General features: G+C 35.4%; 1 long non-coding RNA gene across 4 annotated transcripts in view; it reads right to left on the reverse strand.

Moving 5' to 3' along the window:
• The window catches only part of LOC135712694 (uncharacterized), a 42,040-nt gene extending 19,003 nt beyond the window's left edge, over nt 1-23,037 (reverse strand). The window contains exons 1-2 of one of the 4 annotated variants that reach the window (XR_010518679.1): nt 22,885-23,037; nt 21,734-22,059 (exon numbers count right to left, since the gene is read on the reverse strand). This is a non-coding gene — a long non-coding RNA (uncharacterized LOC135712694). Of the gene's footprint in view, nt 1-21,733; nt 22,060-22,606; nt 22,683-22,706; nt 22,764-22,884 lie in introns of those variants that run through there. The other 3 variants (XR_010518677.1, XR_010518676.1, XR_010518678.1) reach the window with 3 other exon arrangements.
• Between the last annotated feature and the right edge of the window lie 3,041 nt (nt 23,038-26,078).

Consider the following 26,078-nt stretch of genomic DNA (forward strand, 5'->3'; position numbering starts at 1 on the left):
TGTCCAACATGTCATTTTACATATTTGGTTCCCTAGTTTTGTACACGACTAACGCTTGAAAAGGGATTATGCTAAAATGATACGCATCAATAGAAAAACATATATCTCGCGAACGATTTGTTTGATCGAGATAGTGTCTTGGGCGAAGTTGCGGAAAAGTATTGTGCTTTTCAAGAAAAAATATTCACTGTAAAAAAATATTTTATTATTTACAAAAAAAAACATCTAAATTATAAAAAAAAATTAAAATTACTCAAATTGCATATTTTTTTTATTTTTAAATTGTAGTTTATATAAAGTGCTACTCACTGACAATGTGTATTTGCTGGGCAATTCATAAGCAAAAAAGTTATGAATTATTGAAAAAGTACTATTTTCCAAAATACTACCTACAGTTATCGAATATCTTTGAAATAGTGTTAATATTAAAACGCAATAAATTTACAACGTGTACAAAACTAGGGAGCCAAATATGTAAAATGGCATGTTGTACAATAACAAACAACTGTGCAAAGTTTCAACATAATCGTAGAAGGCCGATCGAAAAATTAAAAAAAAAATCGTCGTTTGAAATGGAACTACTGACATTTGAGGATAATTGCTAGTCCCAAGCATCGTCTATTGGTTCTCTGTGTAATTGCAGCTGGTCTAGCAATAATAGAGTAGCAACCGTGGGCGGTCAATCATGCTCATGTGTTGCTCATTTAATTACTTTAAAGAGAGATGTTTTAGTTATATTATGCTAATTATATGCAATGATCTACTAGCATCACAGACTGAAGTGCTGACCATTGCTCTGTTTCCTACTCAAACAAACGGGATTTCTAAGACATGGCAAAACTTTGCTCACTCCTAGCCATGAATGTGTGTAGAAAGAAATCATATCCCTGTAAAAGTGAAATAAAATTGATTTGATTGCTTTGGGGAGGAAATATCGATCTCCCCAAAATAAACTAAAGCAATATAAATGTAGCAATCGCGACTCACTGCACTTTACGCTTTATCGATGTACGTCTATACATTTATACACAACTGTTTATTTCCAGCTGTGTTGGTGTAGTTCTGTCTATGTAGCCTCTTTCTATGGTAGAACATGGCACCACTTTTCCTCTATTATTAGGAGGAGACGTTCTTGCTTCTCCTACTCTGCTCTAGGGAGTCAAATGGGGTGCGATGGCTGAGACTGTCTCCCACCGACACGTCCCAGCCGGCAAAGTGGTGGCTTCCGGTAGTGAAATGCTGAGTGCTATGGGGAAAACGTACAGTATCAAGCTCTAAGTTTGGCGCCTTACGGACTTTATGGGGGAAATACAGAAGTGTATTTGTCGGGAATTAAGTGAAAAGTTAGACTATATTTTATGCTTCATCCGTTCGTTGACTCGTGAAATGCTATTTTTGAATTTATGCATTTGCGACAGGGATAGATTTAGTCACGCTTCGAAAATGCACAGATTGGGTTGCATTTTGGGAAGCAGATTGTAAGCTGCATATTTATGAACGATGCTTGGTTTTGTTTGTAATGTGATTGAAATCAGCGCCAGAGCTACATTGTAGTAAGTATGCCAGTTTTTTCATCCTAGTGATTTTCTATTTAATTGGCTATATCTTATATTTAATATGTTTTTCGTTCATAGCAACATAAACTTCACAGCAAAAAATCAATTTTGATATCACATCAAAGTGGATGCACTTCAATCGTGTCGAAAAGATGGTGTAATATTACTTGCCTAATAGTACAAAATTATCATTAATACAGTGCATGAACTGACATTACGTTGCTTTTACTGGATTTGTTTATTTTTGTGGCCATAAAAATTACATGAGATTTTCGACATGATTGAAGTGCATCCTCTTAAATATAATATTAAAATTTATGTTTTGCTGTGTGTGTTAGAAAGTTAGAACAGGACACATATATTTGGGCAAACAAATTATGATAACGTATTTAATTTTGGATTTAAGTCATATGTTACATTACTTTCGCACTAGTGCCAAACTGGTTCACTTACCCTACGAGACGTTATACAAACGTTCCAGTTTTATGGTTCAAATGCTGCTAGAAAACAGGTTCATAAAAAATGCAAGATGAAACATTTAAAAACCGCTTTATTATGAAGGTGAGATGCGGTAAATAAGCACGCGTATCTATCATCCTGTTTCCTTTCCTGAGAAGCGAGTACAGAAGGGTAAAATTTATGATGCAGAAAGGTCACGAAATGAATATCCTTGCCATGGGACGACACTAGGGTGTCTCCAAAAATTAAAATTCCGGCAGAAGACACTGTACATGAAATAGAGCAGGAGTAAACTGTAAATGTGAGAGATTTTTTATGAATAATTTGAAGTCTGAGCTTCAGCAAGGTGTCGATCCACCGTTGCCACATTTTAAATTATTAATAGCGTAAAGTGTATCAGCAGGGTTACATAGTGTATCATCACATTTATGCTTCTTTGTTGTTGATGCAAGATACCATAATCGAATACATCTGTATTAAATCAGCCGATAGGTTTTGCTTTTTATTATAATGTTACAAGACATTGCGAGCACACATCAAAATTTTCCAATAAAATAAGCTAGTTTTTAATGCTATTTTTAAGGTTTTATTGCTTTTCTGATTTTTCTTTTTGATGAAACATACAGATTTTTAATTGGAAATTTTACTATTATTTATGGAACATTCAAGATGTTTTACTGCCAAAACATATGATTTCTATTTCAACTTTTGAATTTTCTGTTGCACCTTTTCAATTTTATTTACTTTTTTGCGGTTTTACCGGCAAAAAAAAAAGATTTTCTAATGCAAATTTTTAATTTTCAATTTATTTATTTATGTCGTCAATCATTCGTAGACCAATAACAATGAGTGCTTATTAACTATGTCCTTTGGTTTGTTTTTTTTTCCGTCGATCTTGTTTTCCGTGCTGAGCACCAATGCTACCGACGTGCCAGGAAAGCAGCTGCCACACCTGGACCCTACCTATCGACCCATCAACTCATGAACCGGGGACCAACGGCTTTACTTCCCATCCGAAGGAAGGCGTGATCAGAGATGTTATGCCTCAGAACATCCCGGCGGCGCCGACTGGTATTGAACCCAGGCCTGCTGGGGTGAGGGGTAATCACGCTTACCACTACACCACCGGCGCCGTTTATTAACTATGTCTTATATATTATTGCCTGGCTTACCTTGGAAAGATTGCTTTTTTTAATGTTATTTTATTCATTGTTACATCAATTGATTGGGAATATGCGTCAAAGCAGGACATAAGAATAGAATTATGTCCTGCTTTGACGCATATTCCCAATCATTTTTAGCATAGTCTGTTCTTTGATTGTTAATGTAAAACAAATTCCTAATCCTCAGAGAACGAGTGGGAGCATAAAAATTTATATTTTCTAAAATTTCTGGAATATTAACTCTTTGAGCAATTACATCATTTATAAATGTTACCATAGCGAAGTCTTTTCGTATTTCCAGTCTATCTAAATTTATTAACAAACATCGTGATTCATAAGATGGAAGTGGTAATCTCGTCCAACCTAATTTTCGAAGGGCAAGCTAAAAAAACTGTTTTTGAACAGACTCAATTATTACTTGCCACTAGTTTATTACTCATTTTAAATAGTTTATTGAAACTATTATAAATGAAAATAGCTTCACGATGAGGTATGGTATGGTGATTTTTTAAATGCTTGTATTATTACATGGATTGATATAATTCAACTTACTCCCCCTTAGCAAAAACCGAATAAAAAATAATGCTTAGGTGATCAATGCTACTGAAGGAGGTAGCTCTTACACCTGGACCCTACCTATGGACCATCGTCCCCCCCCCCCACGAATTTTCCACGATTTTCCTCAAAAATCTGCTCGAGTATGAAAAAAATAATAATAGACGATTTTACTCGATTCCACATCCTCCTTCTTCTTCTTCTTCTTCTTCTTCTTCTTCTTCTTCTTTTTCGCATTTCAAGCTTATTGCTTTTTGCATATTAGTTTATTGCGTGCACTCAACTTAGTGTTCTAGATGTACTTCCACAGTTATTAATTGAGAGCTTTCAATACCTATATAATTGTGTGGCAAGAACAATCATAATCTATGCCCAGGGGAGCTTTCCAACCCGAAAAACAATCCTAGACCAGACTGGGAATTGAGCCCTACCACATCCAGCATGGTCATGATTTGTAGCTGTGCCTTTACCGACTGAGCTAAGGGCCTAAATATGACGATTTTTCAAATGGGACTGATATGCGAGCACCGGTGAGAAGATGATCGTTTTACCGATAAACCTGAATAATTTTCCAACCATATGTTTGGCACACAAACAAATACCTTTAAAACCTATACTAGCAAATGCATTTCTAATGTACGAAATTAGTTTTGAAATTGCTTGCTTGGTATATTTTTAAGAATTAAAATAAGATTAAAAATACAAATCTTCAATTCTAGGGTGAAGTTGATCAATGCAGGTTATTTTCGTCTGTTCGGGACATAACACCACTGTGACCAGTAATTTGATCTATTTTAGTATATCCCGTGTCCTTAGTTTAGTGCATGTCATATTGCTCCATCACTATTGAAAAATGATGAAGTATTCGGTTTTGATACAGTTATCATTCTTGCCTTCATCGCAAGGAATCGGTTCTAATTGAAAGGTCCCGCTATTTATACCCTTCTGATACACCCTCCAAAGGCGTGCCCCTTTGTCAGTCAAAATTGAATTCCTTAGCAACAAAATTAAACAATGACACCGATAATGACCATGTATCAGAACCCTACACACTACTAAAAAGTCATGTAAATTTCGGTTCCCTGAGACCGACACATGTAAGCGGGCCTTTTGACATAAGAATCAGTTGAAAGAAACGTGAAAATCAATTCAATCAAACGTTCTCTTCGTCGACTAGCTGATGTTTCGGTTGGAGAACACTTAATTTTACATGAAATGTTTGTTTACGTTCGATGATTTACGTCCAATATTGATTACGTCTCGTGTAAAAGTAGTTATTTCTAAGTGTTTAGTCATAAACCACTTCAAATTACACACTTAGAAAAAATCATGTAAATTTAGGTTCTCTGAGAGTGACATATACGAGCGTCAATTTTGACATAAATTTGAGTCATAACAGACGCGAAATTGAGCTCAATCAAACTTACTTTTCAGTCTCGGAGCACTTAATATTACATGACATGTTTGTTTACGTATCATCTTTTATGTCAAAGACGGATTCCGTCACGTGTCAAATTAATTATTCCTAAGTGTGTATGGAACAACGAATAGACGAGTAGGAATCACATAGGTGAAGACTAGACTGGCCCACAAAAATAAAAGTTCTAATTTTCCACGGGCCAAACAAAAGCACCAGCCCGTGTAGCGTCAAAAAGAGCTGAAACATTCAGAGAGTGCTTGTCTCACCTACTGACACCAGTCTGGATGTTGGCCTGTGGAAAATATAAACTTTTATTTTTTAGTGGTAGTCTAGTTGATACGTTGCATAAGCTGCCTATATTTTGTTGCAATATACGAGCAGAATGCACAATTCTGAGCTTAATCGAATTTGCTGAACCAATTCTAAGCACGCAAAAGTGAAGGAATATTATTTCTCCATACATTTCAGCCAATATCCCCATATAAATTTTAAATCAAAAGCACTAGCTCGTGTTACATCCAAATGAGCTGAAATTTGTGGAGATTGGGTTTTCTCACCTAATGGCACAAATCTAAGGGTTGGCCCGTTGAAAAAAAATGTAAACAATTTTCCCCATATAAATGAAGTCAAATGAAGACTAATTCATTTTTTATTGTTTCGAGATCATCCTCGGTAGACAAAGTCGAGCCTTGTCGCTATCAACAAGGCTTAAAAAGTAACAAGGACTATGATGTGTTCCTTTGATTCCTGTTCTCCTACTTTGAAGTAGTCAATACTAGGAATCGATGATAGATCTTACATCCCATAACGTACCACAAGAAGGTGATCTACCCACGTTACGAGGTGCAGGTTTTTATGCAATGAGATATTCAGAAGTAAGCATTTATACTTGATTTTTGTTCACAGAAGTACAATCTGGTATTAAAATATGGGCAAATGTTGTGGTTTACGAAAAACTGCATATTCCAATGCAAAATAGATAAAACAAATACATCTAAATGTAGGCAATGACATCAGTTTTTCAGATAAAATCGATTATGTTTTAAAAAAGTCTGATTTCAGATTTGACGCCACAAAATTAAGTAAAATATTTAGTTTCCCCGATATGTTGAAATGCTGGTTCTGATAGCATGTTTAGGAACACTTAAAATTTTCATATGTTATGGCATCCACAAAATTGTACAATTGGAGTGGTAGAATGCATCATTTGTTAAAGGAAACGTTTCAAAGGCACTATTTTTTGAATACCTAATGAAATATTAAACAAATTATCTTATAAACATATCATGTAAAAGATTATTGAGAAACGAAAATTGACCGGTGTAGTGATCAACTTCACCTGAATGATTTCTTATGTGGTTTGAGGTATCGCATGATAGGATTTGATTCTAACCGGGGGTACCCGGATCAAGTGCAGATATGATCCTAATTGGGTTCTAGACACATGATAGTACTACCATTAAAATTGTTTTTAAATTATCATGTGATTTGAGGAGACGAATGGTGGGTTTTGGTCCAAATCAGAAACTGGCCTCTTACTTCCCCGGGTTATCCAGAACATGTCGGATGTGACTAATGTGGTTCTTGGCACTTTATATATGTAATTACCATTGAACTTGTTTTTGAATTCTCATGCAATTTGAGGTGTCGCATGATGGGTTTTGGTCCAAGTTAAGAACTGTCCACTTCCACGGGAGTACCCGGAAAAGGCAGGCTGTGACTAATGTGATTCTTGGAACATTATATAAATGCCACTGAACTTGTTATGGATTCAGATGTGATTTGAGGTTTCGCATCATGGAATTTGGTCTAAGTCAAGGACATGTCACTTCCAAGGGGGTGCCCGCGAATGTGGCCATTGTGGTTCTAGACACTCAATACAATCACAATTGATCCTGAATCGAATTCCCATGTGATCGGGGATGGATTGCTGCATCGTACATCTTTCATTTTTTTATAATAATGCTAACGTCCATTTAAATTTTTAGTTTATCCGTCTTAAAAAGGAAAATATTAAAATATAAATCTTATGAAATTTAAGATCAAAATGATTGTCCCAGCACATATTGCCTTAATGGCCCAACATGTGGTGTCATACTCCTATTCTTCCATTTTATTTTAACACAAAATAAAAGGCACTATCTAACCGAAGGAGGTGGAATCATGAAAATAAACCCTATTATATGCTCCATTCATATAGGTAACTGTATAAAGTATGGTGTGGTATATTTTGCTTTCAACGTGGGCTGGCTTTCATACAGTTATGTGCCATCAGAAGAACCTTCCAACAACAACGTGCATTATTGCGACATATCATTCTAGTCTCGAAACGGAAAGTGTATATGTCTCTTCCGTTCCGTTTCGCTTAACTTCCTCTGGAGTTTCTTGGTTCCAATAAAATGTTACGTTTGTTGACAATAGTATTACCGTCGTGGCGGGCTTCTTTGGACTAAACCGGCTAGTATGGACACTCTCAAATGTGATGAAATAAATGAAGTAGATTTAATAATCGATTGAATTTCTATCTACAACTTTTTACTGCGACTGCAGGTTACGCGATCGTATAAAAACTTCAGCTAATATCAACAAACACGTCCTAAGTGAAAGTTTATAAATGAGTTCTATAAAAAGTTTACCTTCCCTAAAATTTAACGCAAAATCCGTGTTGAAACATGTTAACCCATCCACAAGCACCTCCAGGAGTCGATAGACATTCATAATATTGGATAGTGCAGGATATTTCATCTGAAAATTGTCTATAATAATAATAAAATAACACCACATCCAATTATTAATTACCGTAAAATGAGGTAACCATTGATAGGTTTTTTTTAAGTATATTCTTAAAAAATTTACGGCAATAAATGTTTTTTTTTAATTTTTTTTTTTAGCGAATACTTTGGATCCAAGAGTCAATTTGTTAGTAATATACTTAACGGGAATTATTGCATTTGCACTATTTTTATAGTTTTATGACCGATCATCAATATTTTCTTTTTTTATTAAGGTTTACTTTAATAATGCTCGATGAATGTTGAAAAACATGTGTGAAACTCAAAGAATTCAAGAAATATGAAACATTGGATGAATGATAATCAGAAAACATTATAAGCAATAAGAAGACCACATTGAATTTGTGATTGCTATACCGGAAATATGGATCGCTTACACCAGAAAAGTGTCCAAAGTAGCCCACCACGACGGTATAGCACATTTAGAAGTTTACGCTGCATTATCGAACACGAAGTCAGTCATCAATACATTTTTCATTCGTCTTTTCCAGTGTAAACTTTAAGTCCCATACTACACAAAAGAGGAAATCGATATTTTCATTGTTCTGAGAAGTGGCAAACAGTGGAGAGTTATGTTTTCGTGCACATCCTATAATAAGTCTAAACTTATCGTAATAGATCCAAAGTACATGCTTTTATTGGATGACTTTGTTTTATCTATTTTTCTTTTTTTTTTGTGCCTTCTAAAAAAATTAAATTTTGAAATCCACTACTATAATCTATTTAACAAGAATGATCAGTGAAAATTTGCTAGCTCAGTCTTATTAAATTGGCGATTGAATTGTCTGATGTTGCTGCCAGGTGTATTTGATCAGGAGGAATCAATAAATGACATACAAAAATGATTATCCCAACACTGAAAGTGACTGAAGACATAAAACTAGGCTTATTAAGCTTTTTTTACAAGTGTTTTGTAGGATTTCAACTTAGTGTTCTAAATGTTCTTCCACGGCTATTAAATAAGAGCTTTAGATGCCAACCAATGCAAGAATTTGTGTAGCAAGCACAATGATGCTCTATGACCAGAAAAGTCGAGAAAATTTCCAATCCGAAAGATTTCCTCGATCGGACCGGGAATCGAACACGCCACCATTTTGGTAATACCATGCCTTTACTGACTACTGCATGTGACCCTATAATTTCAACTTGGATATTTCACCTTCTTCTAAATTCTGGTCTATCTACATTCAACTAAAACTGAACGCCTGTTTTTAACTGTTGAACTAATTCAAGAACACTGAGTTGAGAGTAGGCGAAAGCTCGGGTAAGAACGCCAAGCCAAAAAAAGAAGATCACCGGTTGTTTAGTTTCCAATCTTGATGTAATTTAGGTAACGTATGGACAAGTTAATTTGAAATCATTCTTGGAAATAACGCAATTAAATTTTAAGACCGCTGTCCTTACTCAAAAAGTTGATATAGAAGCGTGACGTTGATATATTTACACAAACATTTTGAATTTTACAGAAACTAGATTACATAATTTGTTATACTCATTGAAAATTTATTTGTTTAAATCAATTATTCAAGATGAAACAAGTCGGGACTAGTCAGTAGGACTCCAGGGGGAAGTCAGAAGGAGCTGTCTCCCTGGTTCATTGGTGCTCAGCACGGAAAACAAGATCGATGGAAAACAAATCAAGGAAAAAAAAGTACATAACCATTGTGTAAAAAAAGACCGAGTGTACACATTTCTGGTGATTTTACTGAAATTTGTCGATATTATTCAAATTAAATCATACTTTAAAAAAAAAACTCGACGAATTTCTGTAAATTCATCATAAATGTGCATAAATTTCAGAAACTCTGGCGTTTTGATTTTGAAAGCCGTCAAAAATGGTTTGAGAAATGATTGAGTTACTTTTGATAGTATTTGATCATAACAAATCATTGATTTTTAACAATAACCTTAAATTTTTGTGGTGTTCGAATATTTTCAAATGTGAATTCATGGTATACTCGACTAGACTAACAACATACAATAGGTCACTTAAAAATTTCATTCTATTTTTTTATGTAACACTGTGTAATTGCTAAGAAACAAATTTTTAATATCTGAATTTACTTCATATTATATATTTGTCCAAATACATTTACCGTTACCGCTAATGAGCTTGATCTTGAGTGCTAATGTGATTTGATGTATTGCATGATGAGTTTTAGCCCATACCAGTTGTTGCCCACTTCCCTCGGGATTCCTAGAACATATCCGGACGTGGCCAATGCAATCTTTAGTCCAAAATAAGTGAATCCATATTTTTCAACGTAGACATTTAGAACAGCAATGAGACTAAATTCTTATAAAAGTGACGAACTAGCAACTGGATAAAAATCACTCTAATAATGAAAAAAAAAAATATTTTTGTAGAAGAAATTTTGTTTTTTATGATAAATTCAAGCACTAGTACACTTTCTCTATGTAGCTTCCTTAACTTAAAGAATATTGATATTATTAGAAAAATGCTGTATTTATTGACGATAAAACAATAACAATCATTAATGTGTCCATCTTACCCCCTGCAAGCATTCTTCATTGGGGAATCTTGACCGAAAAATTTCTATTTAGATATTTTCATATAAAAGAATTGAATGATGTGACTCATAGAAAAAAGCACCTGGATCGACTCTACCGTACTTGATATCCAAGAAACCATTGACATTCTGGAAATTCTGGGAAATTTTTATAAGAATAGTGATCAAAGTATTTTGGATTTCCTCCGAATTATGGAGAATATCGAGTAAGGTATGCTGAAAAAAGAAGTAGTTGACTAACATTTGGCATAAACAATAATTTTATATGTGGCTCAAGGCTCTAAAGGAGGGGATGGGGTCGTGTTAAATTCTTAAACCAACCTTTCACTGCACCAGTAAGCAGACGTGATCGGACACAGAGAAAACAATCGATTAGAATCGATAATGCACGTCAAGAACTTTGGATAAACTGGTCTAATCCTCATCATAAAAGACGGAGCGACGAAGAAAAGCGTTCGACGTCTTAATAATAAATACACGAAAAAGATAAAACCGTTAATAAATTCCAGCATTGCGTAGGAAAGTCAACACTTCCAAAAACCGATATTAACGCACACATATATGCGACCTACCAATGACATTTACGTAGGAAAAATAATGGTAAACCAACATGGGCTGTGATTGCAGACATAACAAAGGTTGAAAAACGAAAGCGAGAATTTAATCCGATTTTCTTTCGTGAACAGGTAGCTTTCCCTGAGCATGGGAAAAAGTATTCTACCACACATGTTCTGGGATGTTTTGCTTCATTTTCATAAATTCATTCATTTCCTTATACCGAGTGCCGAGGGTATATCTATATCACTTTTTGCCTTTAGTCCTTCCTTTGGTTTCCGTTTGCCCTCACGACCCGAGCCATTGCTATGGAACGAAAACCAGTCGAGCGCAGTTTGACAAAAAATAAGAAATTATAATGGGTACCGCTCCAATAAATAAGGCTTTGTTAGGCCTCGTGTGACTGTGGAAATGGATTTCTGCAGAATAGACTGCCAGCACTACCAGGTTCACGCGCCTCATGTATGCCTCGACTCGATAGATTTATATATGTATATGTATATGTATATGTATATTTCTATATATTTTTTTATGTTTATGTATACAGTCAAGATTCCTATAGTACGGATTCGTTCTTGCCGGATTCCTATAGTACGGTTACCCCTGGATTCCTATAGTGCGGTCGATCCGGCATAAACGAATACACGTAGCAAATGGGATTTGACCTAATTGGGACCAAACACTGATTGTAGGGTAATTTGAAGAGATAACTTCCTGGTGTCTTCTGAACAGTTATTAAACAGAATATTTGCCACCTTTTAAGAACATTTAGCATCCGGAAAGTCACAAGTCTGGTCCTGTGGAAGACCCGGAACAACCGTAAAAGTGGTCAATTCATGAAACTAATCCTAGAGCTCCGCGGTTTTTTTCAAAACCGTTCATAGACGTTTTATCAGAATGAATTCGGAGTTGTGACCTGAATATGAACCCAGAGGACCACGGGATGGTCCACCGGAAGATCCGGAACATCCGTAAAAGTGGTAAATTCATGAATCTGATCCTAGAGCTCCGCGGTTTTTTCAAAAACACTCCTAGACATCTTATCAGAATGAATTCGGAGTTGTGACTGGAATATGGACACTGGAGACCACGGGATGGTCCACTGCAAACAACCAATGTGATAGTTCAGTAGGCAAGAACGAGAAAGAGAAAATATGGAACTCCAGAGTCGATTATAGACCTTTTTGACGTTTCCTTGTCTTTCTCTATCTAGCACACATGGACGAACGCGATGTCAATTATACAAGGTCTGGCCCAACCGGCTTATTGGTATTAGTGAAATGTGGAAATGTTTAATGGTGTTCGTATTTCATCGCAATGTTTATCTTTTTACACGAAACAGCTGTTTTCTGTGACGACACGTCTGCCATTCGCAGTATGGAATGTTGTGCTGTCGTGACATCGTCATTCGCTTGTTCAGCAATGTTTACAACATTTTTGCTTCTAACACCAGCAAGCTGCCTGTTGTTCCAGACCTTGTATGATTGACATAGGGACGAACGGACGGTTTGTTTTCCCACTAATCTTTTCCATTCTTGCTCGCGCTCATTCGATTTAAATGGTGCAGTAGTGTGCACCGATTAAACATCAAAAAGCTCTTTAATCGTCTCTCTGTGCGGCTCTCGTATAGTACTTCGCATTATCTTCCACTTTTGTTTTTCACATCATTTAATATCAACAATTCCAATATTCTAATCTGTTAAATCACTCACCTTATCAAGTATCCACATGTCAAATTAAATCAAAATAGTAATTTACTATATTCTCATCATGTATGTATGTTACACTCACAACTTTTACTGCGTAAGTACTACACAATTTATTTCTAAATGATATCAATCATGGCACTAAATGGCTATAATAAGTGATATTTCATAACAAGATAGCTTATGTAACGTAATAATATTTGACTGAACTTGGCGTTACTCTGCACCAACTTTCCTATGATCCGTTATATTTGAATCATTTTAGTGTCATTTTTTAAAATGAATCGATTCAAAAGATCGGTTCAAAAAGATCGATTCAAAATGCTTGATTAAATCGGTGAATCGATTATTTTCAAAAAAAAAATGAATCGATTCACTCAGATCGATTCTTGCCTCAAGATCGCCCAATGCTAGTTTGAACCCGTCGGAGTGATGTTTTCTGCTAATTTTGAAAAAACTGTCAAAAAGTGTTCGTTAAATGCTTCGCAGATTAACTTACTATCAGTTATAGGGGAAATGACTCTAATGTTAGCCTATGGATCTAAGATTGGGCCCATCGCTAAAAATCTGCTATTTATCAATTTTGTCTAGATGAACGCGTCATTGGGACGGTACAAATGGATATTTTTGGTCGCTATTGAAAATTTAGTTGATTGCTGAATTTATGTATGAGCCCAAGTTAGGGGCATTTAGGCCGACATTACATCCATTTCCCCTACCAAGGACAGTTTATTTTTTATTTTTCTGAGATTGTGCCCAGTAAATCGTATAGACTATGGTACATGCCAAAAGTGAAAAAATAAGAAATGCCATTACATTACACTTCTTAAAATGTTTTTTTTTTATTGTTTTCTTTTTTTTATAGAATTGTTAGTTTTTTCATCTTATTGGAATAATATACTCAATAATTAATTTATTTAATCCATTCTGCCCAATGCAAACACGCACACAATAACTGCTTAGTACTATGATTAATGATGTACTCTTTATCGGTGACATCGTTCTGAAACAGTTTCATGCAAACATTAGCTTTCCTAAAATTTAAAATCATCCCATCATTAATGATCCCTCGAGGCATAACATATTCAAGCTGTGGCTGTAATATCTTCATTTCAGCGTTTCATTAGCGGCACCACTCTGTAATCTCTGAAAAAAGCGGGTAATTAAATTCTGCATAAATTATGTCGAGCAAACAATTAAGGTGTTCATTTCCAGCTCCATCGCATCCGCACATATTACGCCCGCATATGCCTTTGGACGTTTATTCATCATCAAGCAGTGAAACTGGTGTTTCCCGCTCGTCATAACAGGGTTGAGCTGTAACTTCTGGAAATCGTCTGGGAATTCTGATTTAGTTCATTAAATTAGCTATGCGTACGAAATTAAATTGAATTTTATTAATAATTAAAACAACGCCTACAAACTCCATGAAGGATTGTGGTTCACCAATTAAACCTGTTCATCAACGGCATGGGGTAATTTCGCAAACTAGGTACCTTCCTAAACGTGAATATAAAGGGAAACAGTATTCTGTGTGAGTTCATCATCCAGCACCACACTGGAAACGAGTCAGATTCACACAGTCATGGGATAACACAGGATAGAATGGGAAAAAGGGCTTGTTTCGATCCATGCGATTTAAGAGGTTATTTAAATTCCCTCAAGCCTCCCGCAACATATCGCACCGAAGCTCTGATGAAGCAGAGTTGAACGTGAACATGTCGAAAACGACACAAGCCATGGGATATGCACATCGGATCGAATCAATTGAGACTAAATGAATGCGGTGTGGTGTGACGACGAAAAAAAAAATACTGGTGGGAAAGCTCTCTTTGCATAAGAGATAATCGAAATCCGATTATACGATTTACGACAGAGCGCTTCGGTTGTGGTGATGTATGTGAGTACTCCAAGGGAAGTGACATGCAGAGACAAGTGCCATAAACGCTGAAATCAGTCCACAACCTGCTGTTGGTGTAGTTTGGGTGCAGGCATGGTTAAATTTGTCTCTTGGATCAGCTTCGTAGTCCGTAAATCGCACTCAAGATTCAATTATCATATTTTCCTTTGACCAGTGAGTGGTGTTAACAAGCTATGAGTTGCGTCCACTGGAGAGGCAAATCTGACAGTCATGATCAGTTGTAGATTATGGTAAAATTCAACCGTTTTTGGAAGAATCATGTTTGTAGAATGAAATCCATGCTGCGATGATCGATTCTCTACGTCGATTTTCAGTTTGCATTACTACAGTTAACTGTTAACCGAAATTATCCTACCTCACCCATGATTTTATACAGAATCTATTGAAAAATTAACGAACTATTAAATCAACAAGCATAATAATCCACATTTTTACAATATAAAGCTGATAAACAGCTAATTTATAATTCGGAAGCTCTATATTAACCTTATATTGCAAAAAGGACTTGAAAGCAACTTGGGATGGCGTCACACAGATAAAAAATTTGAATTTTAATTGTGATGTAAACATTCATTCACGTAGACTTGTATTTCATTTCACGCAACCGAGCAACTTACAAATAATTTTGTTTACAAATATGGGCTTTTGTATACAATATTTGCTATATTGCATGAAATGTGTCAGAACTTTATATGATATGTGACGCTCTATTTATGTGCATCATATTGAACAGAAATTTACACTACTTTTTCAAACTATGCAGATTAGCCCAGTTCAAATACATTGCTTCACACCATGATAATTGAATAACACCTACATTTTTTATTTAAAGAGTGCAAAGCATTACTATTTTGAAAAGTTATTTGGCTGTTTTGGAATCATAGCAGTTGACCAAACTTTGATAAGTTATGGCGAGGATGGAAATTTTCAAAATGGCGAACTTGATCACCATTGATACAAATCAACGAGTGAGTTGTAGTCAAATAAACGCTGATGACTCAAAATTCACAAGCTCACTGGCTTTCAATTTGACGCTCTGGCCGAAATAATAACACTGTGCGTGAAATAAAATACAAGTTTACGTGAATGAATGTTTACATCACAATTAAAATTCAGAATTTTTATCTGTGTAGCTTTTAAATTTGATTTTGCAAATCCCGCCAGATAACTTTCATGGCAGGATCGCGTGTTCTTTGAAATTGTCTCCTACGGACATTTTTAAGATAGATCAAGAATTGAAGACCGTCGTGTATTATAATTGAATCGAATTTAGCCTCGCATTTTGGTACTGAGGCAGCTCTTGCTTCAACTATAGAAGTAGTCAGAGATTCAAGAGCATAATTAATTTCATCTTTGGTTTGCAAAGGAATGCTATATTCCATAAATGTTCGAAATTGCTCCCAATCAGCTCTATGGTAATTGAAAGTAGAGTTGTTGGTTGGGATTAAAAATTATTTCTTGGGATGTTTCAAAAGTTACTGGAAGGTGATCAGAACCGAAGTCAGCACGGGTAACCAATTGGCTACAAAGCTGACATGAATCAGTTAAGACCCAACCAATAGTTGAAGGATTTGTAGCTGAACAAAAGCATGTTGGGCTGTTGGGATATTGAATAGTGTAATAACCTGCAGAATAATCATGAAACAGAATATTACCATTGGAATTACTTTGAACATTATTCCATGAGCGGTGTTTTGCATTAAAATCACCTATAATGAAGAATTTAGACCTAAGTTTCTGAAGGTCACCCTTCAGAAAATTATTTTGATGTCTGATTATAAGACCAGGTGACACAGCTTGCTCACCATGCTTAAATGATTCTACGAACTCAGAAGTGCGATACAAAAAGCGATGATCGACCTTGAAGGATAGGTGAATTCTACCAACAAGAATATGGAATTAGTTAGAGAATTGATTCTAGCTTTAGAACCTTTAAATGCAACTGTGGCGTATTACTGCAGACAGCAATGTACATTATACGAAGCAGACACAAAGCTTCATTTTATGTTCGAACAGCTTACCTCCCAAAATAATTACCAACGAACTATGCAAACAATGAAAAACGGTTGAATACGCTGATCATTTTGCATTTTTGTTCAACCCGGCCGTTAAAATGTCAACGAGTAGTAATTTTGGGGATTTTTTTTTTCAAAACTTCGCCGAAACAAGCTGATGAGATACAAAAACAGTGGATATTTAGAACGAGGTTGAGGACGTAGTAAAATAAATATGACAGAGATGCTTTTGACAACCTTACCGTAAAGGAAAAAAATCAAAAAAATACTCAAGGAGCTGCTCCATTTTCAATGAACCATGAGAGACCATTGTCTGTGTTTGGAAATTTTGCTACTAAAATTCATTCTCGCAAGGAAATTAATTCAATATTCTTTACAGTCATTTTTTCGTTATCAGAATTAATGGTAAGGATGCAAGTTTGAATGAATAAATAAGGTTTTCCGGTTTTTTCAACAAATAAATATTTATTCCTCAAAACTCTTGGATACCGGTAATATACCAAAATACCGGTACTCACAAAAGGAGTCAGGTACTGCCAACCCTAGGCGTGTATGAGATCAACAAGCTTGCAACACAGAGGTGCTCCGCGTTCTGACTATAAGTATTAGAAATATCATCAAAATGAGCAGTTTTAAAATGTTCTAGACAAATAATCCTCGTGTTACTTTCTGCAAATAGTTCAAGATCAATAAAAAAGCAGCATGTTTCGATCCTGCATATTATTACCTGAACGGGTTTTAAAAAACTAAGATGGTCTAGAATTAATTATATTGTCGAGCAGTTTTGGGACGACCTTCTACCAGCGATTTTACTGAAATGAAACAATCAATTCTAGATTTTTCAAGCATTTTACAAATAAGACCCTATTTTCTCGAGGTTGTAGAAGAACAAATATTAAAATATTGTTCCACGTTAAAGTTCGAGTGGTAGAAAATGTCATTTTAAACTGCTCGAATGATGTGATCGATTGGTGGCCTTAATATCCTTTAACCGGCCAGCCAACTCTTTTAATATTCTTGACAACGTAAAAATGGCCGTAAAATGTCACAATAGCCTTGAAATCCACAACATAACCTGAACCTGTTGAATAGCCCTGAAATTAAACTATCTAAAGCCCAGAAAATGCCACAACAATCTTAAAAACGCTCAAATACCATTAATCACAAAAATGTCATTGAAATTCTTAAATAATTTAGAAAAGCTAAAATATTCAACAATATAAACACTTAAATTAGTGTCAGAAAATTTCAATGTTCAAATTTCTTTAACTTTTGCTAATTTTAAATTATTTGATAGCCCTGGTAAAACAAAATGAAAATACTGCTCAATTTGGATTGCCCCAACATAATTTTAATTTCAGATATAGTTACCAAAAATTGCTAATTTCTTACCTATAAACCTGAATATTTTACTAACCACATCTTTGATACACACACCGGAAAAAGTAAATGCTTTGCAAATTTATGAATTTAGTTTTGAATTTGCTAGAATTAAAAATAGATAAAAATGCAAATTTTAATTTCTGGGGTGAAGTTGATCATGCAGATTTTTATACAATGCAATACAAAAATTGAGTCAGCATTTAAACTTGATTGATGCTCGCTGAAGAAGAATGGACTGATATTTTTTTAACAAAAGTTGTGGTTTGCGAAAAAATACATATTTTGTCTCAAAATAGTAAAAAAAAAGCCTAAATGTAGCCAATTAATATTCTCTTTTAGCTGCACTTTTCATATGGAATTCTCGATTAATCAAAGTGAATTTAGTTGCTGATTAGACAAAATTGACTCACAAATTGAGCTTCATTGGATTCTGAGATGATTATGACCTTCACTGGTTTAGTTTTGTATGCAAATGGCACGTTAAAAAAAAACTTTTTAAGTGCCCATCTTGCGATGTACACCGTGATCAATAAGTTTGGATACACTTTAAACATGCATTAAAATAACGCAGAAGCTATATTTTAAGTATCCTTGAATATTTTATTGACAGTATTCGTTATGTAGATTAACTACAGGTCTACAACTACAAGGTCTGATGCCATTTTACGTAATGAACGTTACCCTTAGCGCCGGATTCGCTCCCTTACGATTATAATGTTTTACTGCGTCCGTACCGAACGTGGACGACAGGACCTTTTCCTGTCCTCCAAAGAGGACGTCTCCTTGTACCTATTGATGGTCTTTTAAATAATGTTGTAACCGAATATATTGATCACGGTTTAAAGACGGTTGGTAGTAAACATAATTGCAAAATTTCATTCAAATCAAACATGGCCATTTTTTTTAAACGACTTTAAATTTTTTTAAATCGATTTATTCAGTATAGGTCTCAAACGATTTTTTCTCAAATGATAGTCTAGATAAATTTTAGAAAAACTAAGTATGCCATAAGCCACTTTTTATTTAGTTAAGGTATTTTGACATTGAAATTTGATAGGGTGCTGCCACCTCCGATACAATTTGACGCGCATCAATTGCACTATTTTTTTTTGTCCTGTGACCGAACATCAGTTTTTTTTATTGGGGTTTCTTTGATAATACTTGATGAATGTAGATAAACATGCGTGAACTACAAACAATTTAGTTCGAGAAATATTAAACATTGAATGAACATATAATCAGAAACAGCATAAGCAATAAAAAGACAACGGGGCTTATTACGGATGTCACTTCACGGTGAAAACTTGTCACTTGTCGTCACGGTGAAGTGATTCCCATTTGTTTTGTACGGCAATCACGGCTCTTATTCTGAGTATCACTTCCTTATCACCGTGTAGTGACACCCGTAATAAGGCCCAACATTGAATTTGTAATGGCTGCATGTGAAATACATTTAATAAGTGATTGTTTGAGTGCCCTTTCAAGCAGGCAAGAACAAGTAAATTGTTTTTTTTTATGAAATTTAGAAAATATTTAAAACATGCTACATAAAACCGAAGACAACAAATCAAGAAGACTGGGAACTTTGTCAGAATCCAAGCGACAGATACAATTGCACTGCACTTGAGTGAAGGTGGAAGCAACGCATAGAAAAATGAGCAAATACACAAACCCTTCTTCTGAGGATGTAATCTTTGCTATCAAATTTGTTCGAAGCATTTACCTTTTAGTGGCAGATGACGCGATTGTACCTGTCTCATAGCGTTCGTATGAGAAAATGGAAGAGTTGCCAGTCTTCTTTATTTGTTGTCTTTGATAAAACTCTATACGATATCAAAGGTAATACCCTCAGTTGCAAAATGGAACCAATGTTTCCAATTCGGAAATAGTGCAGAGAGTAAATTTAATCATTATATTCTACTATGAAAGTTACCCGCATGATCAAAGATACCCCGTTTACTGTACACGTTTTTGCCTTTTTGTACAAAACAAATGGCCAATAAGCAGTTTAAATGTTTGTTTTCAAAGGTACAAGTCGATTTTAGACAAACATATTCGGCCAAGTACAAAGGGGTCAAATATTGATTTTAATACTATTAAAAATGACCAATGCAACTAAGCGCAGCCAAATGTGGTTTGAACTCGGATAAACCACTTTTTTCAAGTTAAAACAATCTGTTTTTCGGATAATATTGTATACTTTTGATGATCGAGAACAACCACTGTATACCGCATTTGAATTCTTTAAATTTAAACTATCAGGATCATCTTAAAACATAGGAGAAAAAAAACTATTCCACATGGATAAAAGTGAGATTGAACTACCTATTTGTATTGTCTTGTGACCGCACATCAGTTTTACCCTTCTCACAAAGAAGGGTATAGATATCACTTGAAAAACCGACTATCGATCCGAGGCCCGGAGGGCCGAGTGTCATATACCATTCGACTCAGCTTGACGAGATCGGAACATGTGTGTGTGTGTGTTTACGTGTGTATATGTGTATGTGTGTGTGTATGTAACGAAATGAATGCGCTCACGTTTCTCAGCAACCGCTCAACCGATTTGGACAAACTCGGCGCCAAATGATAGGTCTTGGGGTCCCATTGAACGCTATTGAACAGTTTTGGAATCGGTGAACCGGTTCCGGAGATATGGCCGGTATAAGATCCGGTGAATATGGGCCTTCACGCTGGATTTAACGGAAAACGTATCAAAACCATCATGCGACAGATCAAATTACTACAGAATTCAAAAATAAGATCAATGCAAGTCGTGTTAAGTGTTCCAGACCACATTGGACACACTTGGACATGTTCCGGGTACCCCGTTGAAGTTGCTTGAATATGAATTGAATTAAAACCCATTAAATCACATTAAAATACGATGATAAGGTGATTGATAGCCTCACCAAATAGACCACACCCGGATATATTCCGGGTACCCCCAGGCAGTGACGTAGCGTCACTGGATGACACGGGGGTGGGGGGCTTGGTCACTGATAATGACAATAAAATAAATAAACTTGAATAAGTAAGAAGGGTCTGATCACACCATAGGTGGATAAATTCGGGTTTTTGTTTTGGGGTTACTTTGATTTTTCAAACATCGGCAATTTTCCGATTCTATTGCCTGTACTTTGGTAAGCATATGCTTTAGGGAACTGATTTTTTGTTGGAGTTTCTCCGTTGAATAGTTCTCAATTATTAGTAACCTGAATCCGCATAATACACTAGGTTATGAAAGTCATCTGTATATGTCCTGTGTGATTTTGAAATTAGTGCTATTTTTTAAGTGCTCAGGATTATCATTGAAATTTTCGATCATATGAAAGAAATTATCTGAATGTATTCTTTGGAGTTGACATTTAAGATTCCAATACCGGAACAATTCTGTTATAACAGTTGTATAACCAAATTTTTAATGGATTTAAGCAAAATAAATTAAATTAAAAGCATAAAATATATAACTTAATTATTTCATAGATTCAATAACATTGCAATTTTATCTAAATAATAAAATAATCAAAGGAAATTGATTTTATAATTATGATTAAGTGTTTCTAAATGCCTTCGGTTGGGAAGCAATCAGCAATGTTGAAATAAAAACGCGTTCTCTAAAATTGAAGGCCAAAATAAAAAAAAATAGAACCAGAAAAGTTTTCAAATTAAATTACCTGTTGATGTGAGTTGAATTGGAAAATCGTAATCCAGACAAATCTCGGTTACAGCTCTCAGAAAAATTTCATTCTAAACGTGACCAGTTGTTGCACACAGTAGAAAGCACTACACAGGATTATATGAATTCAAATTAAATGCAATTTCACCGACATTGTATCATCTAAAATACTCTAGACACTTTATTCACTATATCTAGCGTTGGCTGTTCTTATGTATGTACATTCCCAGAATAGTTGTTCTGCAAATATTTCGAATCCTTATTCCGGCAGCACCATATGCTACAGCAATCTTGCTGTATTACTTCTGCCATTGGAAGCACTCACTACGAACTATTATTTTCCTCACGCTCAGCTGTTGACGCCGGCAGCAATCAGAAAACCGGTAAGGAACGAGAAAATCAAAATTCAATGAAACTCAACATCGAAATTTAGCATACGAAAAAGCTATTAAACTTTCAAATACGAACAACAAAACTTTGAACAAACGAAAAAACTCTACTCAAATGAAAACTGTGGCAGGAACACAGAAAATTCCGAGTGCTCAGTGTCCAGGTTCGAAGATCAGTTCAAATAAGAAAAGCAACTAGCGAGAAACTTTAAATGATGACATAACAATTTCTCGTCCGTTTTCTGGATCACTCCCACGTTCCAAATCGCTAATGTCAAGGCTTTTCTGGTATATGCGTATCACAAGACTAAGTAATTTATGCGAACTCGAATCGTTCTCTTTGTCTTGTCGACAGAACATATTCCTTTTCGTGTCACCGTGAAACATCCAACATAAAACCAAAGGGACTCATAACATTGGATCATTTGATACCAGGATGGCTGTTTTCCAATTTGCTATTGCTTTCGTCGCATAGTAGCTACTTTCAGTTCACATCAAAATGTTATGACTCACTACATACACATGATGTCAAAGCAACTAGCAAAATAAAATAAAAACACACACACACACACACACACACACCAACCACTATGGAGCCTTGTTTGTCCCGGAGGCCTGATACGTGTTATCCAATCGGTGGTTCAACGATAACTGACAATGTCTGAAACCACCATCAACCGCTCAGTGTAATGCGTATCCTTTCGGCAACCCCCCAGTTCGCAATTTTCCTTCGACCACCCTACTAGAAATTATGACTCACGTGCAATTCCAGGAATGCTGCCCACGAGACCAACGACAATCAGCACAGACTATCAATCTACTGACCCTGTCATTGTGGCGTCAGGGTACTTTAAATTAAAACATTAATATAGGTAGAATTCATCGTCCTTGCCGGGACGTGATTTGAATTCGACTTCTGTTGTTTCCGAAAGAGTAGACTAATTGTGTACGCATGCGCCTCAAACAGGATCACGAAGATTCCCGAGCAAACTACCACATGTAGCCTACGTCAGGATGGTTCACGAAAACAGTACCTTTCTGGATGCAGTACGAACTTAGTGAAGGTTCATGCTTCTTCTTTCCGTTTTCATTAATTTTCTCTTCTTTCGTCAGATTGCCCTTCTTCACAACCGGCGGGCCGGTTTCCTTGTTTGACTTTTTCCAAGACTTAGCTGGGTTGTGTTACATGAGGAGATAAATAACACGATGTTTTTCATCAACCAGTTAGAGACAAAGTACAACTGTGTACTCACGAGCATGTCGACACATGCATTAGAAATTGGGACGTATGCATCAACCTGAAAGAAAACCGGAAATGCTCCCAAAATAGCTCAATTATTGCGTAGCTGTTCAGATTTACTAATTTTCTACGTTTTTTTGTGAGAGAGGAGCGTAGCGAATTAGCAGCGAAATTTCGATGTTTTCCCATGCCCTCGTTGTTTAACCATGGTTTAAAAAACGTCACTAGGCTCCTATAACTTGAAATACTTATGAAATTAGTTCAAAATTATTTAACTGACAGAACTCAACAGGTAAATTATCGAAATTCGAAATCTTAACGACTACCTGTTAGAGCTGGAGTTCCTCAGGGTAGCATTCTTGGGCCAATATTGTATAGTATTTTCACTTCGGACCACCGAAACTCAACTTATAATATTTCCACATAAGCCTAGAGCTTCCTTTTTGAAACCTAGTATGTAGTAGTCACATAGTCACTATGAACGGAGTTCCAATTTCCTGGTCAAACCAAATGAAATATCTTGGATTAGTACTAGACTAAATTAACTTTTAAAGATCACATTGTGGGCATTGAAGCCAATTGTAACAAATATATAAAATGTTTGTATTCTCTTATAAATAGGAAATCCAGACTTTGCCTGACGAATAAACTTCTAATATTTGAACAAGTTTTTAGATCGGCCATGCTTTATGCTGTGCCAATATGGTCTAGTTGTTGCACTACCAGGAAAAAAAATCACTAAAGGGTTGAGAACAAAATTCTGAAAATGTTTTTTATGTTGCCTCCATGGTACAGTACTACAGAGATACATAGAATTTCGAATGTTGAGACTTTAGAACAAATGTCCAACAAAATAATTAATAATTTCAGGCAAAAATTGTTGCAATCCTTAATTGCAGCGATTAACTCCCTTTATACTTAGATGCGATTTAGTTAATGTGTTATACTGACATGCAGTTTTAGAAAACCTGTTTACTGAAATGCCAAGGCAGGAAAAATGTAAAAACACTTAGATATATATCATAGCAATTAAATAGAGAATAAAAAAACAAAGACTTTATATTGTAATAAATTACAACATCCAAAATGGTCGATTTTTTGTAAAAATGTGAATGATTGCTCATAACACACAATTATGTACAAAAATGGTTTAAACGTACAAAAGTGAAAGCTATTCACGTGCAAATGCAATAAATGTTTAAACGATTTGATTTGACATCACATACGATTTAATCTGAAATAACAAATTTAGGTTGAGAAGCCTTACGATCTTACCCGATTTATTTGTAATATAATACGATACAAAAATACAAGTCAATTTAAATATTATGCGATGTTGACTTAATCTGTAGCAATTTAGCAGTTCGTGATGTCCGGGAAAATCCAAAAACTTTCACAAAAGTTTTCCCGGAAAATCCACCAAACCAAAATTTTTTAATTTTTGTTTCATTTATATGATACTCTACCTGAGGGCGAAATTGCACCTCATTCTGAGAACCTGCGGCCCGTTTTGCCCGATAATAATAAAAAATCCCCACACCGCCTGACCCATAGTTCCCCTACAATCATCAAGCGAAAGTTGAAGAAAACTGGCAAGGTGACTCGGGATGCTGCAAAATTAGCCAGATGTTGGAACAAACTGATCTCTACTTTATTTTTTATTGAAATTTAATTCAAAGTCAATTTTTCTTCCACGTCAACATAAACTTTAAGTAAAATGTTTTAACTTTTTTTACACGCAATATTTATGTTATTTGTGCATAGAAAATTAATTTTCGGAACAAACAAATGTTTCTGCTGTTTTTAAATATTTGTTGAAAAAAAATTCAAATTTTGTAATAATAGTTGATGTTCTACATTTTTGATGATTTTCAAAAGTATCCTTTGTGTCAATTTCAGAAAAGTTACCATTTTTGATAAACTTTGAAATAAACATAAGTTTAAAATAGTTGAAAATTTACTTTTATGCTATTAAAGTTTTTAACAGTTTTGTCATTTAAAAATGGCCGAATTCCAGCACAAACTTGGTCCAATGCCTCTAGTGAACAATTTTACGAAATTTCATAGAATTCGTAGTGGTAAAAATAAAATCGATTCGTCAGTTGGCGTAAAACTGTTCTATTACAGATTCCAAAAGGACACACCGAATCACGGAAGAGTTAGACAAATTCATTGCCAATTAAAAAAGTTCTAGCCTATCGACGAACTTTGAGATCAAATTAACCACAATGTATAGATAAGAGGCTAATGATATTCGGATTGTAGGGGAGACTGGACACACTTGATCTCCGGGATACTTTTTTTTTCCTTGATTTGTTTTCCGTCGATCTTGTTTTCCGTGCTGAGCACCAATGCTACCGACGCCAGGGAGACAGCTCCCACACCTGAACCCTACCTATCGACTCATCAACTCATGAACCGGGGACCAACGGCTTTACTTCCCTTCCGAAGGAAAGCGTGATCAGAGATGTTATGCCTCAGAACATCCCGGCGGCGCCGACTGGGATTGAACACTTCGATAAAGACATTAAAAAACCATTGTACCTTACGTAAAAAAGTCTAAGGAATCGAATGCCAGTATCCTCTTTGATGTCAAAAATCTTAAAGTGGCCCAATTCACCCGTTTTCCCCAATAAGTTGAAATTTTTGGAAATATTGATCTATAACAATCCGCAACTTCAATAAAGATATTCAAAAACCATGCTGCCTCACGT

The sequence above is a fragment of the Ochlerotatus camptorhynchus genome, unplaced genomic scaffold, assembly GCF_037179485.1.
Source record: "Ochlerotatus camptorhynchus isolate MF236.1 unplaced genomic scaffold, CSIRO-AGI_Acam_v1.1 ptg000003l, whole genome shotgun sequence".
Taxonomy (NCBI): Eukaryota; Metazoa; Arthropoda; class Insecta; order Diptera; family Culicidae; genus Ochlerotatus; species Ochlerotatus camptorhynchus.